Here is a 14,260-nt window from a genome sequence, read left to right on the forward strand (position 1 = left end):
TCATCCCATGAACAACTCGAGAGGCAAGCAGAGTTCCATTCCTCCACTCAAGACGAGGCCTGACTCTCCGGTCCCAACTCTGAAGGGACCCTGCGATCGGAGTCCGAAATGGAGAGGAACCCTGAGGTTCCTGACTCCACTCGAGATGAGGCCCTCTTCCATTACACCAAAAACAGTGGAGGCCCGAGAGGCCCCTCCCAAATCCACAGTATCGCGACTTCTCAGAGGCACCCTTAGAAGCTCCCTGAGGTCACCGGCACAAGTCGAGGGAACACAGGGTTTCCTGACGCAACCCGAGAAAGACCTCGAAAATCCTCCTTCAACGCATCTTGAATCCCGATTCCCCTACCATGACTCAAGAGCAATGACGCATTCCCCCTCGCCACTCGCATGGAGACTTGACTTCCCTGGCGCCACACGAGAGGCTCCCTGAGCTCCCCGTCATACCTCGTGAGAAATCCCACACTGGCTCCCCAGCTCGAGAAAACCCACGAGACGCCTCCGTCATCGCGAGATGAAGGCCTTCTTTTCCTGCATGGCCTGGAGAGCAATCTCGAGGCCTCTCTTCAAACTCCACAGGAGGCCTGACTCCCTTTAGGCCACTCTGTGGGCTCCAAGAGATACCCGTTGGGACTCGAGAGGAGAGCGAAATTCTTTGCTTCCCCTATATAGCAGGCCTGACTCCTCAGGTGAGTCTGGAATGCAACCCCGAGATCCCTGTCGCCCCTGGAGAGGAACATTAGGTCCTAGACACAAGCATAGATGAGGTCTCATTTGCCCTGAAGTGACTCGAGAGCAATCCCCTGCTCTCCCTCGCACCTCGAATGGAAGAATGGACTTCCCTGGGACAACACAAGAGGAAACCTGAATTCCCCGTCGTAATTCGAAAATCCCGCTGCAACTCGAGGAAAACCACGTGGTTCCCCCGTCATCGCAAGATGAGGCCCTTGCCAGCTACAGCGTCTCAGTAGAAGCCCTACGTTCCATCTTGAAGTTTAAAACGATAATTGGCAACCTTGATGTTAGCACAAAAGTTCCCCGACACCCTGGTCTCACTCGAGGGGAACACCAAGGTTCGGTGCACCGCTTGTTCTGAGCCCCTTATCCCCTCCTGATCGCGACGGGAGGGTCGATTACCCTGCTTTGTCTGGAAGGGGTTCCGGACCTTCCCGGCGCACCTCAGGATGAGGCCGGTCTCACGAGGAAATTCGAGACGTAGCCTTGTGGTTGGTGCCACACGCCAAAAGACCCCGATTTCCCTGTCTGCTCTTGATAAGAACCCAATGCTAGGACACCTCTTCGAAGGCAATCCTGTGGACGAAGGCACAAAACGAAGGGGTCTGACCCCCTCCTGCATCGTTGGAAAAGCCCGCAAGTTCCACATACAGATCGACAAGTGGCCTGTCACCCAGTGAACAACTCGAGAGGCAAGAGGAGTTAAATTCCTCCACACAAGACGAGGCCTGACTCTCCTGTCCCAACTCTGCATGGACACTGAGATCCGATTCAGAAATGGAGAGGAACCATGAGGTTCCTGCCTCAACTCGAGATAAGGCCCTCTTCTACTGCACCAAACCCAGTGGAGTTCGGAGCGGCCCCTCCCAACTGCACAGTATCCCTGACTTCTCAGAGGCACCCTGAAAAGCTCCCTGAGGTCACGGGCATAAGTCGACGGAACCCAGGGTTTCCTGCCGTAACCTGAGAAAAACCTCGCGAGTCCTTCTTCACGCGTCTTGAGGCCCGATTCCCCTACCATGACTGGAGAAAAATGACGCGCTCCCCCTCGCCACGCGCATGAAGATCTGACTTCCCCGGCACCACATGAGAGGCTCCCTGAGCTCCCCATCGTACCTCGTGAGAAACCCCACACTGGCGCCGCAGCTCGAGAAAACCCACGAGACGCCCCTTTCATGGTGAAATGAGGGCCTTTCCTGCATGACCTGAAGAGCAATCCCAAATCCTCTCTCCAAACTCCAAAGGAGGCTTGACTCCCTTTAGGTCACTCAGTGGGCTCCAAGAGATACCCGTCGATACTCAGGAGGAGAGCGGTGTCCTTTGCTTCCCCTCGAGATGAGGCCTGACTACGAGGGTGAGTCTGGAATGCAACCCTGGATCCCTGTCGCCCCTGGAGAGGAACCTTAGGTCCTGGAAACAAGCCTAGATGAGGTCTCTTTGGCCCTGCAGTGACTCAAGCGCAACCCCTAGATTTCCCTTGCAACTCGAATGGAAGATTGGCCTTTCTGAGCCAACACAAGAGGAAGCCTGAATTTCCAGTTGTAATTTGAGAAACCCGCCGCAACTCGAGAAAAATCACGTGGTTCCCCGTATTGCAAGATGAGGCCCTTGCCGCCTACAGCGTCTCAAGAGAACTCTCACATTCCGTCTTGAAGTGCAAAACAGTACTTGGCACCCTTGATGCGACCCCAAAAGTTCCCCTATATACCGATCTCACTAGAGGGGACACTGAAGTTTCAGGCACCACTTCATCTGAGGCCTTTCTCCTCTCCTGATCGTGATAGGAGGGTCGATTCCACTCCTTTGTCTCGAAGGGATTCCCGACCTTCCTGGCACACCTCAGGATGAGGCCGGTCTCACGAGGAAATTCGAGAGGTAGCCTCGAGGGCCATACTACATGCCGAAAGACCCCAATTCCATGGTCCACTTTTGATCAAAACCAGACTCCTGGACACCTCTTCGAAGGCAAGCCTGTGGATGAAAGCACAACACGTAGGGGCACTGACACCCCGTGCATCTTCCGGAAAAACCCGCAGGTTCCTCACACAGCTCCACAAGTGGTCTGTCACCTCGTGAACAACTCGAGAAGCAAGCGGAGTTCCATTCCTCCACACAAGACGATGCCTGACTCTCCTGTCACAACTCTAGGGACCTTGCGCACCGAGTCAGAAATGGAGAGGAAGCCTGAGGTTCCTGCCTCCACTCAAGATGAGGCCCTTTTCCATTGCCACAAAACCAGTGGAGTCCCGAGAGGCCCGTCCCAAATCCACAGTATGCCTGACTTCTCAGAGGCACCCTGAGAAGCTCCCTAAGGTCACCGGCAGAAGTCGACGGAACCCAGGGTTTCCTGCCGCAACCCGAGAAAGAACTTGAGAGTCCTGCTTTAACGTGTCTTGAGGCCCAATTCCCGTATCATATCTCGAGAGCAATGACGTGCTCCCCCTTGCCATGCGCATGGAGACCTGAATTCCCTGGTGCCACACGAAAGGCTCCCTGAGCTTCCCGTCGCACCTCGTCAGAAACCGCACACTGGCACCGCAGCTCGAGAAAACCAACAAGACGCCCCTGTCATCGCGAGATGAGGGTCTTCTTTTCCTGCATGGCCTGGAGAGCAATCCTGAGTCCTCTCTCCAAACTCCACAGGGGGCTTGACTCCCTTTAGGCCACTCAGTGGGCTCCAAGAGACACCTGTGGTGACTCAAGAGGAGAGCGGGGTCCTTTGCTTCCCCTCGAGTCGAGCTCTGACTCCCAGGATGCGTCTGGAATGCAACCCCGAGATCGCTGTCGGCCCTGGAGAGGAATATTAGGTCCTGGACACAAGCCTAGATGAGGTCTCTTTTGCCCTGCAGTGACTCAAGAGCAAGCCCCAGCTCTCCCTCGAAACTCGAATGGAAGATTGGACTTCCCTGGGCCAACACAAGAGGAAGCCTGAATTCCCCGTCGTAACTCGAGAATCCCGCCGCACCTTGAGAAAAACCACGTGATTCCCCCGTCATCCCAAGATGAGGCCCTTGCCCTCTACAGCGTGTCAAGAGAAGCCCCAAGTCTGTATTGAAGTGCAAAACGGTACTTGGCACCCTTGAAGTGACCCCAAAAGTTTCCCGACACACCGGTCCCACTCGAGGGGAACACCGAGGTTCCCGGCACGACTTCAACTGAGCCCTTTCACTCCTCCTGATCGTGACAAGATGGTCGATTCCCCTGCTTTGTCTGGAAGGGGTTCCCGATCTTCATGGCGCACCTCAGGATGACACCAGTCTAATGAAGAAATTCGAGACGTAGCCTCATGGATGGTGCCACGTTCTGAAAGACCCCGATTTCCTGCTCTGCTATTGATAAGAACCCGATGTCCGGACACCTCTTTGAAGGCAACCCTGTGGATGAAGGCACAACACGAAGGGGCACTGACCTCCTCATGCATCTTACGGAAAAAACCGAAGGTTCCACTCACAGCTCGACAAATGGTCTGTTATCCTGTGAACAACTCGAGAGGCAAGTGGAGTTCCATTCCTCCACACAAGACGAGGCCTGACTCTCCTGTCCCAACTCTTCAGGGACCCTGTGGTCGGAGTTTTAAATGGAGAGGAACCCTTAGGTTCCTGCCTCAACTCGAGATGAGAACCTTTGCCATTGCACCAAACCCAGTGGAGTTCCGAGAGCGCCTCCCAAGTCCACAGTATGCCTGACTTCTCAGAGGCACCCTGAGAAGCTCCCTGAGGTCACCAGTACAAGTCGAGGGAACCCAGGGTTTCCTGCCGCAACCTGAGAAAGACCTCGAGACTCCTTCTTCAACGCGTCTTGAGTCCCGATTTCCCTACCATGACTCGAGAGCATTTATGGGCTCCTCCTCATCACACACATAGACACCTGACTTTCCTGGCACCACACGAGAGGCTCCCTGAGCTCCCCGTCATACCGCGTGAGAAAACTCATACTTGCGCTCCAACTCGAGAAAACCCACAAGACGCCCCCATCATTACGAGCTGAGGGCCTTCTTTCCTGTATGGCCTGGAGAGCAATCCCGAGTCCTCTCTCCAACTCCACAGGAGGCTTGACTCCCTGGAAGCCACTCAGTGGGCTCCAAGAGATACCTATCGCGACCCAGGAGGATATCAGAATCCTTTGCTTCCCCTCAAGCCGAGGCCTGACTCACTGGGTGAGTCTGGAATGCGTCCCCGTGATCCCTATCGCGCCTGGAGAGGAACATTAGGTCCTGGACACAAGCATAGATGAGGTCTATTTTGACCTGCCGTGACTTGAGAGCAATTCCCACCCAGCTCTCCCTGGCAACTCGAATGGAAGAATGGACTTCCCTGGGCCAACAGAGGAGGAAACCTGAATTCCCCGTCGTAAATCAACAATCCCATCGCAACTCGAAAAAAACCACGTGGTTTCCCCTTCATCACAAGATGAGGCCCTTGCCCGCCACAGCGTCTCAAGAGAAGTCCCACGTTTCATCTTGAAGTTTGAAACAGTATTTGGCAAGCTTCATGAGACCCCAAAAGTTCCCTGACATACCGGTCTCACTCAAGGGGAACACCGAGGTTCCCGGCACCACTTCATCTGAGCCCCTTCTCCCCTCCTGATCGCGACAGTAGGGTCGATTAACCTGCTTTGTCTGGAAGGCTTTCCCGACCTTCCAGGGGCACCTCAGCATGAGGCCCGTCTCACGAGGAAATTCGAGACGTAGCCTCGAGTGTGGTGCCGCATTCCAAAAGACCCCGATTTCCCGGTCCGCTCTTAATAAGAACCCGATGCCCGCACACCACTTCGAAGGCAACCCTGTGGATGAAAGCACATCACGAAGGGGCACTGACACCCCCATGCATTGTCTGGAAAAAACCGCAGGTTCCACACACAGCTCGACAAGTAGCCTGTCACTCCTTGAACAACTCGAGAGGCAAGCGGAGTTCCATTCCTCCACACAAGACGAGGCCTGACTCTCCTGTCCCAACTCTGCAGGGACCCTGCAATCTGAGTCAGAAATGGAGAGGAACCCTGAGGTTCCTTCCTGATCTCGAGATTAGGCCCTCTTCCATTGCAGCAAACCCAGTGGAGTCCCGAGAGGCCTCTCCCAGCTCCATAGTATCCCTGACTTCTCAGAGGCACCCTGAGAAGCTACCTGAGGTCACAGGCACAAGTCGAGGGAACCCAGGGTTTCCTGCCGCAACCCGAGAAAGACCTCGAGCGTCCTTTTTCATTGCGTTGAGCCCTGATTCCACTACCATGACTCGAGAGCAATGACGTGCGCCCCCTCGCCACTCGTATGGAGACTTGACTTCCCTGACACCACACGAGAGGCTCCCTGAGCTCCCGGTCGTACCTTGTGAGAAAGCCCACACTGGCACCGCAGCTCCAGAAAAACCACGAGACTCCCCCGACATCGCGAGATGAGGGCCTTCTTTTCCTGCATGGCCTGGAGAGCAATCCCGCGTGCTCTCTCCAAACTCCACAAGAGAGGAGCCAAGATTGCTGAGGAGTAGGACGGGGAGAACTCTTTCCCCCCCAAACAATTTCATCAAAAGAGCATTTAAACGTCGAGTAAATTCCACAATACAACTTATGAATGCTGCCAGAGGACATCAGGCACCCAGAAAAGAACCCAACTCTTGGAAAGTAGGTAGGAAAAAGTATAAAAGACAAAAAAAGAGACAAAAGAGGGAGGGAGGGATTTCCGTCCCGGGAAGATAGTCTTAAAAAGAGAAAAGTTTCCAAACACCAGGAAAGCTTTTCACTGCCAAATCTTTGCCAAGCTTTGGAAGCACAAAGGGCAACATAAGGGGGATAAAAATAAATAAACAATTAAAACTCGCAGATTGCAAGCCCTACGGTAACTCCCCCAGCCGCAAAGCAGTGCAGACGCCTGCTCACACCATTAGCAAGCAGGGGCTGGGCAGGGAGGCGCGGCGCGGGCTGCATCGCTTAGAGTAAGAATCTGGCCTGAATACCCTGAGCACTATCTGAACGAAATAACTTGGGCTAGCAAACCAGACTCTGGGATATCTACCACGCAAAAAGCCAGCCCTAACCTAAGACACCGCCAGGCCCGCGCACGGAACAAAGGACTGAACAGAGATAGCCGGCTGCAGACCTTCCCCCTCCGGTGACAGGCAGCCAGAGCCAGAAGGGGGCAATCGCAGCCCCAGAGAGACATTATCTATAAAACTGTAAGCAGCCTTCTTTGCTAACTAAAACTTCTTGGGGATCTGGACGGTCAACATCTGCCTGAGAAGGTGCGCCTGTTTTACACCCAGATAACCGAGTGGCGGGGAGGCGATAAGTCACAACCTTGGCGCTCGCCAAACACCTCATCACCTGAGCTGCTCGGACCTGGGAAGAGCACAAAACGCAGGCCCAACCGAGTCTGTGCCTCTGAGGACTACCCGAGTGCCTGAACCTGAGCGGCTTGGACCTGGGAGGTGCATGAAGCCCAGGGCCAGCCTTGGATTGTTCCCAGTGGAACAACCTAGAGCCCAAGCAGTGTGGGCAGGGAGGCTACACGTGCCGTGAGCGGGGGCAGACCCAGTGTGGCTGAGGCACTGCGAGCGCACGCCAGTGTTATTTGTTTGCAGCATCACTCCCTCCCTCCCTCCCCACAGCGCAACTGAACAAGTGAGCCTAAAAAAAAAAAAGTGTCCTCCACCGTCCCCTTTGTGTCAGGGAGTAAACCAGACACTGAAGAGACCAGCAAACAAAAGAAGCTATAACAGAGGGAAACGCCTTGGAAGCTACAGGCAATAGATTAAAACCCTGTGGTTACTAGGACTACATAGGAAGGCGCCTATAGATCTTGAGAAATATAAGTTGGACCAAGGAACTAGCCAAAAATGAACCGAACCCACGATACTCAAAACAAAACCAGAGAAAGTCCTAGATATATTTTTATGATCATTCTTACTTTTTTTAATTTTTTAATTTTAAGTTCTCTATTGTTCATTTAATTTTCACTTTTATAACCTATTACTTTGCAAAAAAAAAGACCCTATTTTTTTCTTCTTCAGCAAACTTCATATATATATATATATATATAATAATTTTTTGACCTTGTTTTTTTGTTTTGTTTTTTTTCTTCTTTTCTTTAACATTGTATTTTTGAAATTCCAAACTGTACTCTAGATTTTTAATTTATGCTTTTTGATATTTGATATCAATTTTGTACCTGTAGTTTCTTTATAATTTTTGCGACATTGCTTGTTTTTGTTTGTTTGTTTTCTCTTTAGTTTTCTTCTTCCTTTTTTTTAACATTGTATGTTTGAAATTCCAAACTCTACTCTAGATTTTTAATTTTTGCTTTTTGGTATTAGTTATCAATTTTGTACCTGTATTTTCTTGATAATTTTTGCGACCTTGTTTGTTTTTCTTTGTTCGTTTTTTCTCTCTTTCTTTTCCTTCTTCTTTTCTTTAACATCGTATTTTTGAAATTCCAAACTCTACTCTAGATTTTTAATTTTTGCTTTTATGTATTTGTTACCAAATTTGTACCTTTAAGAACCCAATCTTCAGTACCCATTTTTCACTAGGGAGCGAGATTACTGGCTTGACTGCTCTCTCTCCCTTTGGACTCTCCTTTTTCTCCACCGGGTCGCCTGTGTCTCCTCCCTAACTCCTCTCTACTCTACCCAACTCTGTGAATTTCTGTGTATTCCAGACGGTGAAGAACACTTAGGGAACTGATTACTGGCTGGATCTGTCTCCCTCCTTTTCATTCCCCCCTTTTATCCTTCTGGCCACCTCTGTCTCCTTCCTCCTTCTTCTCATCTCTGTATAACTCTGTGAACATCTCTGAGCGGTCCAGTTGTGGAGTGCACATAAGGAAGTGACTACTGGCCAGCCCACTCTCTCCACTATTGATTCCACCTGATCTCATTTGGGTCACCTCTAACTCCCTCCTCCCTCTTCTCTTCTCCATGTAATGCTGTGAACCTTTCTGAGTGGCCCTCACAGTAGAGAAACTTTTCTTCTTTAACGTAGATGTTTTATCAATGGTGCTGTATAGAAGGAGAAATTTTGAAACTACTGTAAAAGTAAGACAGATAACTGGAAGCAGGAGGCTTAAGTCCAAACCCTGACTCCAGGGAACTCCTGACTCCAAGGAACATTAATTGACAGGAGCTCATCAAATGCCTCCATACCGACACTGAAATCAAGCACCACACAAGGGCCAACAAGTTCCAGGGCAAGACATACCAAGCAAATTCTCCAGCAACAAAGGAACGCAGCCCTGAGCTTCAAGATACAGGCTGCCCAAAGTCACCCCAAAACCACAAACATCTCATAACTCATTACTGGACACTTCATTGCACTCCAGAGAGAAGAAATACAGCTCCACCCACCAGAACACGGACACAAGCTTCCCTAACCAGGAAACCTTGACAAGACACCTGTACAAACCCACACACAGCGAGGAAATGCCACAGTAAAGAACTCCACAAACTGCCAGAATACAGAAAGGACACCCCAAACTCAGCAATTTAAACAAGATGAGACAGAGGAATACCCAGCAGATAAAGGAACAGGATAAATGCCCGCCAAACCAAACAAAAGAGGAAGAGATAGGGAATCTACCTGATAAAGAATTCCGAGTAAGGAGAGTGAAATGGATCTAAAATCTTGAAATTAAAATGGAATCACAGATAAATAGCCTGGAGACAAGGATTGAGAAGATGCAAGAAAGGTTTAACAAGGACCTAGAAGAAATAAAAAAAGAGTCAATATATAATGAATAATGCAATAAATGAAATTAAAAACACTCTGGAGGCAACAAATAGTAGAATAACAGAGGCAGAAGATAGGATTAGTGAATTCGAAGATAGAATGGTAGAAATAAATGAATCAGAGAGGATACATGAAAAACGAATTAAAAGAAATGAGCACAATCTCAGAGACCTCCAGGACAATATTAAACGCTACAACATTCGAATCATAGGGGTCCCAGAAGAAGAAGACAAAAAGAAAGACCGTGAGAAAATACTTGAGGAGATAATAGTTGAAAACTTCCCTAAAATGGGGAAGGAAATACTCACTCAAGTCCAAGAAACCCAGAGAGTCCCAAACAGGATAAAGCCAAGGCGAAACCCCCCAAGACACATATTAATCACATTAACAAAAATCAAACACAAAGAACAAATATGAAAAGCAGCAAGGGAAAAACAACAAATAACACACAAGGGAATTGCCATAAGGATAACAGCTGATCTTTCAATAGAAACTCTTCAAGCAAGGAGGGAATGGCAAGACATACTTAAAATGATGAAAGAAAATAACCTACAGCCCAGATTATTGTACCCAGCAAGGATCTCATTCAAGTATGAATGAGAAATCAAAAGCTTTTCAGACAAGCAAAAGCTGAGAGAATTCTGCACCACCAAACCAGCTCTCCAACAAATACTAAACAGGAAACACAAAAACGGTGTATAAATTCGAACCCCAAACAATAAAGTAAATGGCAATGGGATCATACTTATCAGTAATTACCTTAAACGTAAATGGGTTGAATGCTCCAACCAAAAGACAAAGACTGGCTGAATGGATACAAAAACAAGACCCCTACATATGTTGTCTACAAGAGACCCACCTCAAAACAGGGGATACATACAGACTGAAAGTGAAGGGCTGGAAAAAGATTTTCCATGCAAATAGGGACCAAAAGAAAGCAGGAGTAGCGATACTCATATCAGATAAAATAGACTTTAAAACAAAGGCTGTGAAAAGAGACAAAGAAGGTCACTACATAATGATCAAAGGATCAATCCAAGAAGAAGATATAACAATTATAAATATATATGCACCCAACGTGGGAGCACCACAGTATGTAAGACAAATGCTAACAAGTATGAAAGGAGAAATTAACACTAACACAATAATAGTTGGAGATTTTAATACCCCACTCACACCTATGGATAGATCAACTAAACAGAAATTTAACAAGGAAACACAAACTTTAAATGATACAATAGACCAGTTAGACCTAATTGATATCTATAGGACATTTCATCCCAAAACAATGAATTTCAACTTTTTCTAAAGTGCACATGGAACCTTCTCCAGGATAGATCACATCCTGGGCCATAAAGCTAGCATTGGTAAATTCAAAAAAATAGAAATCATTCCAAGCATCTTTTCTGACCACAATGCAGTAAGATTAGATCTCAATTACAGGAGAAAAACTATTAAAAATTCCAACATATGGAGGCTGAACAACACGCTGCTGAATAACCAACAAATCACAGAAGAAATCAAAAAAGAAATCAAAATTTGCATAGAAACGGATGAAAATGAAAACACAACAACCCAAAACTTGTGGGACACGGTAAAAGCAGTCCTAAGGGGAAAGTTCATAGCAATACAGGCACACCTCAAGAAACAAGAAAAAAGTCAAATAAATAAACTAACTCTACACCTAAAGCAACTAGAAAAGGAAGAAATGAAGAACCCCAGGGTTAGTAGAAGGAAAGAAATCTTAAAAATTAGAGCAGAAATAAATGCAAAAGAAACAAAAGAGACCATAGCAAAAATCAACAAAACCAAAAGCTGGTTCTTTGAAACGATAAATAAAATTGACAAACCATTAGCCAGACTCATCAAGAAACAAAGGGAGAAAAATCAAATCAATAAAATTAGAAATGAAAATGGAGAGATCACAACAGAAAACACAGAAATACAAAGGATCATAAGAGACTACTATCAACAATTATATGCCAATAAAATGGACAACGTGGAAGAAATGGACAAATTCTTAGAAAAGTACAACTTTCCAAAACTGGACCAGGGAAGAAATAGAAAATCTTAACAGACCCATCACAAGCATGGAAATGGAAACTGTAACCAAAAATCTTCCAGCCAACAAAAGCCCAGGTCCAGACGGCTTCACAGCTGAATTCTACGAAAAATTTAGAGAAGAGCTAACACCTATCCTGCTCAAACTCTTCCAGAAAATTGCAGAGGGAGGTAAACTTCCAAACTCATTCTATGAGGCCACCATCAGCCTAATACCAAAACCTGACAAAGATCCCACAAAAAAAGAAAACTACAGGCCAATATCACTGATGACATAGATGCAAAAATCCTTAACAAAATTCTAGCAATCAGAATCCAACAACACATTAAAAAGATCATACACCATGACCAAGTGGGCTTTATCCCAGGGATGCAAGGATTCTTCAATATCCGCAAATCAATCAATGTAATACACCACCTTAACAAATTGAAAAATAAAAACCATATGATTTTCTCAATAGATGCAGAGAAAGCCTTTGACAAAATTCAACATCCATTTATGATAAAAACTCTCCAGAAAGCAGGAATAGAAGGAACATACCTCAACATAATAAAAGCTATATATGACAAACCCACAGCAAACATTATCCTCAATGGTGAAAAATTGAAAGCATTTCCTCTAAAGTCAGGAACTAGACAAGGGTGCCCACTTTCACCATTACTATTCAACATAGCTTTGGAAGTTTTGGCCACAGCAATCAGAGCAGAAAAAGAAACAAAAGGAATCCAAATTGGAAAAGAAGAAGTAAAACTCTCACTGTTTGCAGATGACATGATCCTCTACATAGAAAACCCTAAAGACTCCACCAGAAAATCACTAGAACTAGTCAATGACTATAGTAAAGTTGCAGGATATAAAATCAACACACAGAAATCCCTTAAATTCCTATACACTAATAATGAGAAAACAGAAAGAGAAATTAAGGAAACAATTTCATTCACCATTGCAACGGAAAGAATAAAATACTTAGGAATATACCTACCTAAAGAAACTAAAGACCTATATATAGAAAACTATAAAACACTGGTGAAAGAAATCAAAGAGGACACTAATAGGTGGAGAAATATACCATGTTCATGGATTGGAAGAATCAATATAGTGAAAATGAGTATACTACCCAAGGCAATTTATAGATTCAATGCAATCCCTATCAAGCTACCAACAGTATTCTTCACAGAGCTAGAACAAATAATTTCACAATTTGTATGGAAATACAAAAAACCTCGAATAGCCAAAGCGATCTTGAGAAAGAAGAATGGAACTGGAGGAATCAACCTACCTGATTTCAGGCTCCGCTACAAAGCCACAGTTATCAAGACAGTATGGTACTGGCACAAAGACAGAAATATAGATTAGTGGAACGAAATAGAAAGCCCAGAGATAAATCCACACACATATGGACACCTTATCTTTGACAAAGGAGGCAAAAATATACAATGGATTAAAGACAATCTCTTTAACAAGTGGTGCTGGGAAATCTGGTCAACCACTTGTAAAAGAATGAAACTAGAACACTTTCTAACACAATACACAAAAATAAACTCAAAATGGATTAAAGATCTAAATGTAAGACCAGAAACTATAAAACTCCTAGAGGAGAACATAGGCAAAACACTCTCTGAAATACATCACAGCAGGATCCTCTATGACCCACCTCCCAGAATATTGGAAATAAAAACAAAAATAAACAAATGGGACCTAATTAACCTTAAAAGCTTCTGCACATCAAAGCAAACTATTAGCAAGGTGAAAAGACAGCCTTTTGAATGGGAGAAAATAATAGGAAATGAAGCAACTGACAAACAACTAATCTCAAAAATATACAAGCAACACCTACAGCTCAACTCCAGAAAAATAGATGACCCAATCAAAAAATGGGCCAAAGAACTAAATAGACATTTCTCCAAAGAAGACATACAGATGGCTAACAAACACATGAAAAGATGCTCAAAATCACTCATTATCATAGAAATGCAAATCAAAACCACTATGAGGTACCATTTCACGCCAGTCAGAATGGCTGCAATCCAAAAGTCTACAAATAATAAATGCTGGAGAGGGTGTGGAGAAAAGGGAACCCTCTTACACTGTTGGTGGGAATGCAAACTAGTACAGCCACTATGGAGAACAGTGTGGAGATTCCTTAAAAAACTGGAAATAGAACTGCCTTATGATCCAGCAATCCCACTGCTGGGCATACACACTGAGGAAACCAGAAGGGAAAGAGACACGTGTACCCCAATGTTCATCGCAGCACTGTTTCTAAAGGCCAGGACATGGAAGCAACCTAGATGTCCATCAGCAGATGAATGGATAAGAAAGCTGTGGTACATATACACAATGGAGTATTACTCCGCCATTAAAAAGAATAGAATGAATCAGTTCTAATGAGGTGGATGAAACTGGAGCCTATTATACAGAGTGAAGTAAGCCAGAAAGAAAAACACCAATACAGTATACTAACGCATATATATGGAACTTTGAAAGACGGTAACAATAACCCTGAGTACGAGACAGCAAAAGAGACACTGATGTATAGAAGAGTCTTATGGACTCTGTGGGAGAGGGAGAAGGTGGGAAGATGTGGGAGAATGGCATTGAAACATGTAAAATATCATGTATGAAAAGAGTTGCCAGTCCAGGTTTGATGCATGACACTGGATGCTTGGGGCTAGTGCACTGGGACGACCCAGAGGGATGCTATGGGGGGGGAGGAGGGAGGAGGGTTCAGGATGGGGAGCACATGTA

This window comes from Bubalus kerabau, chromosome 10 (assembly GCF_029407905.1).
Source record: "Bubalus kerabau isolate K-KA32 ecotype Philippines breed swamp buffalo chromosome 10, PCC_UOA_SB_1v2, whole genome shotgun sequence".
Taxonomy (NCBI): Eukaryota; Metazoa; Chordata; class Mammalia; order Artiodactyla; family Bovidae; genus Bubalus; species Bubalus kerabau.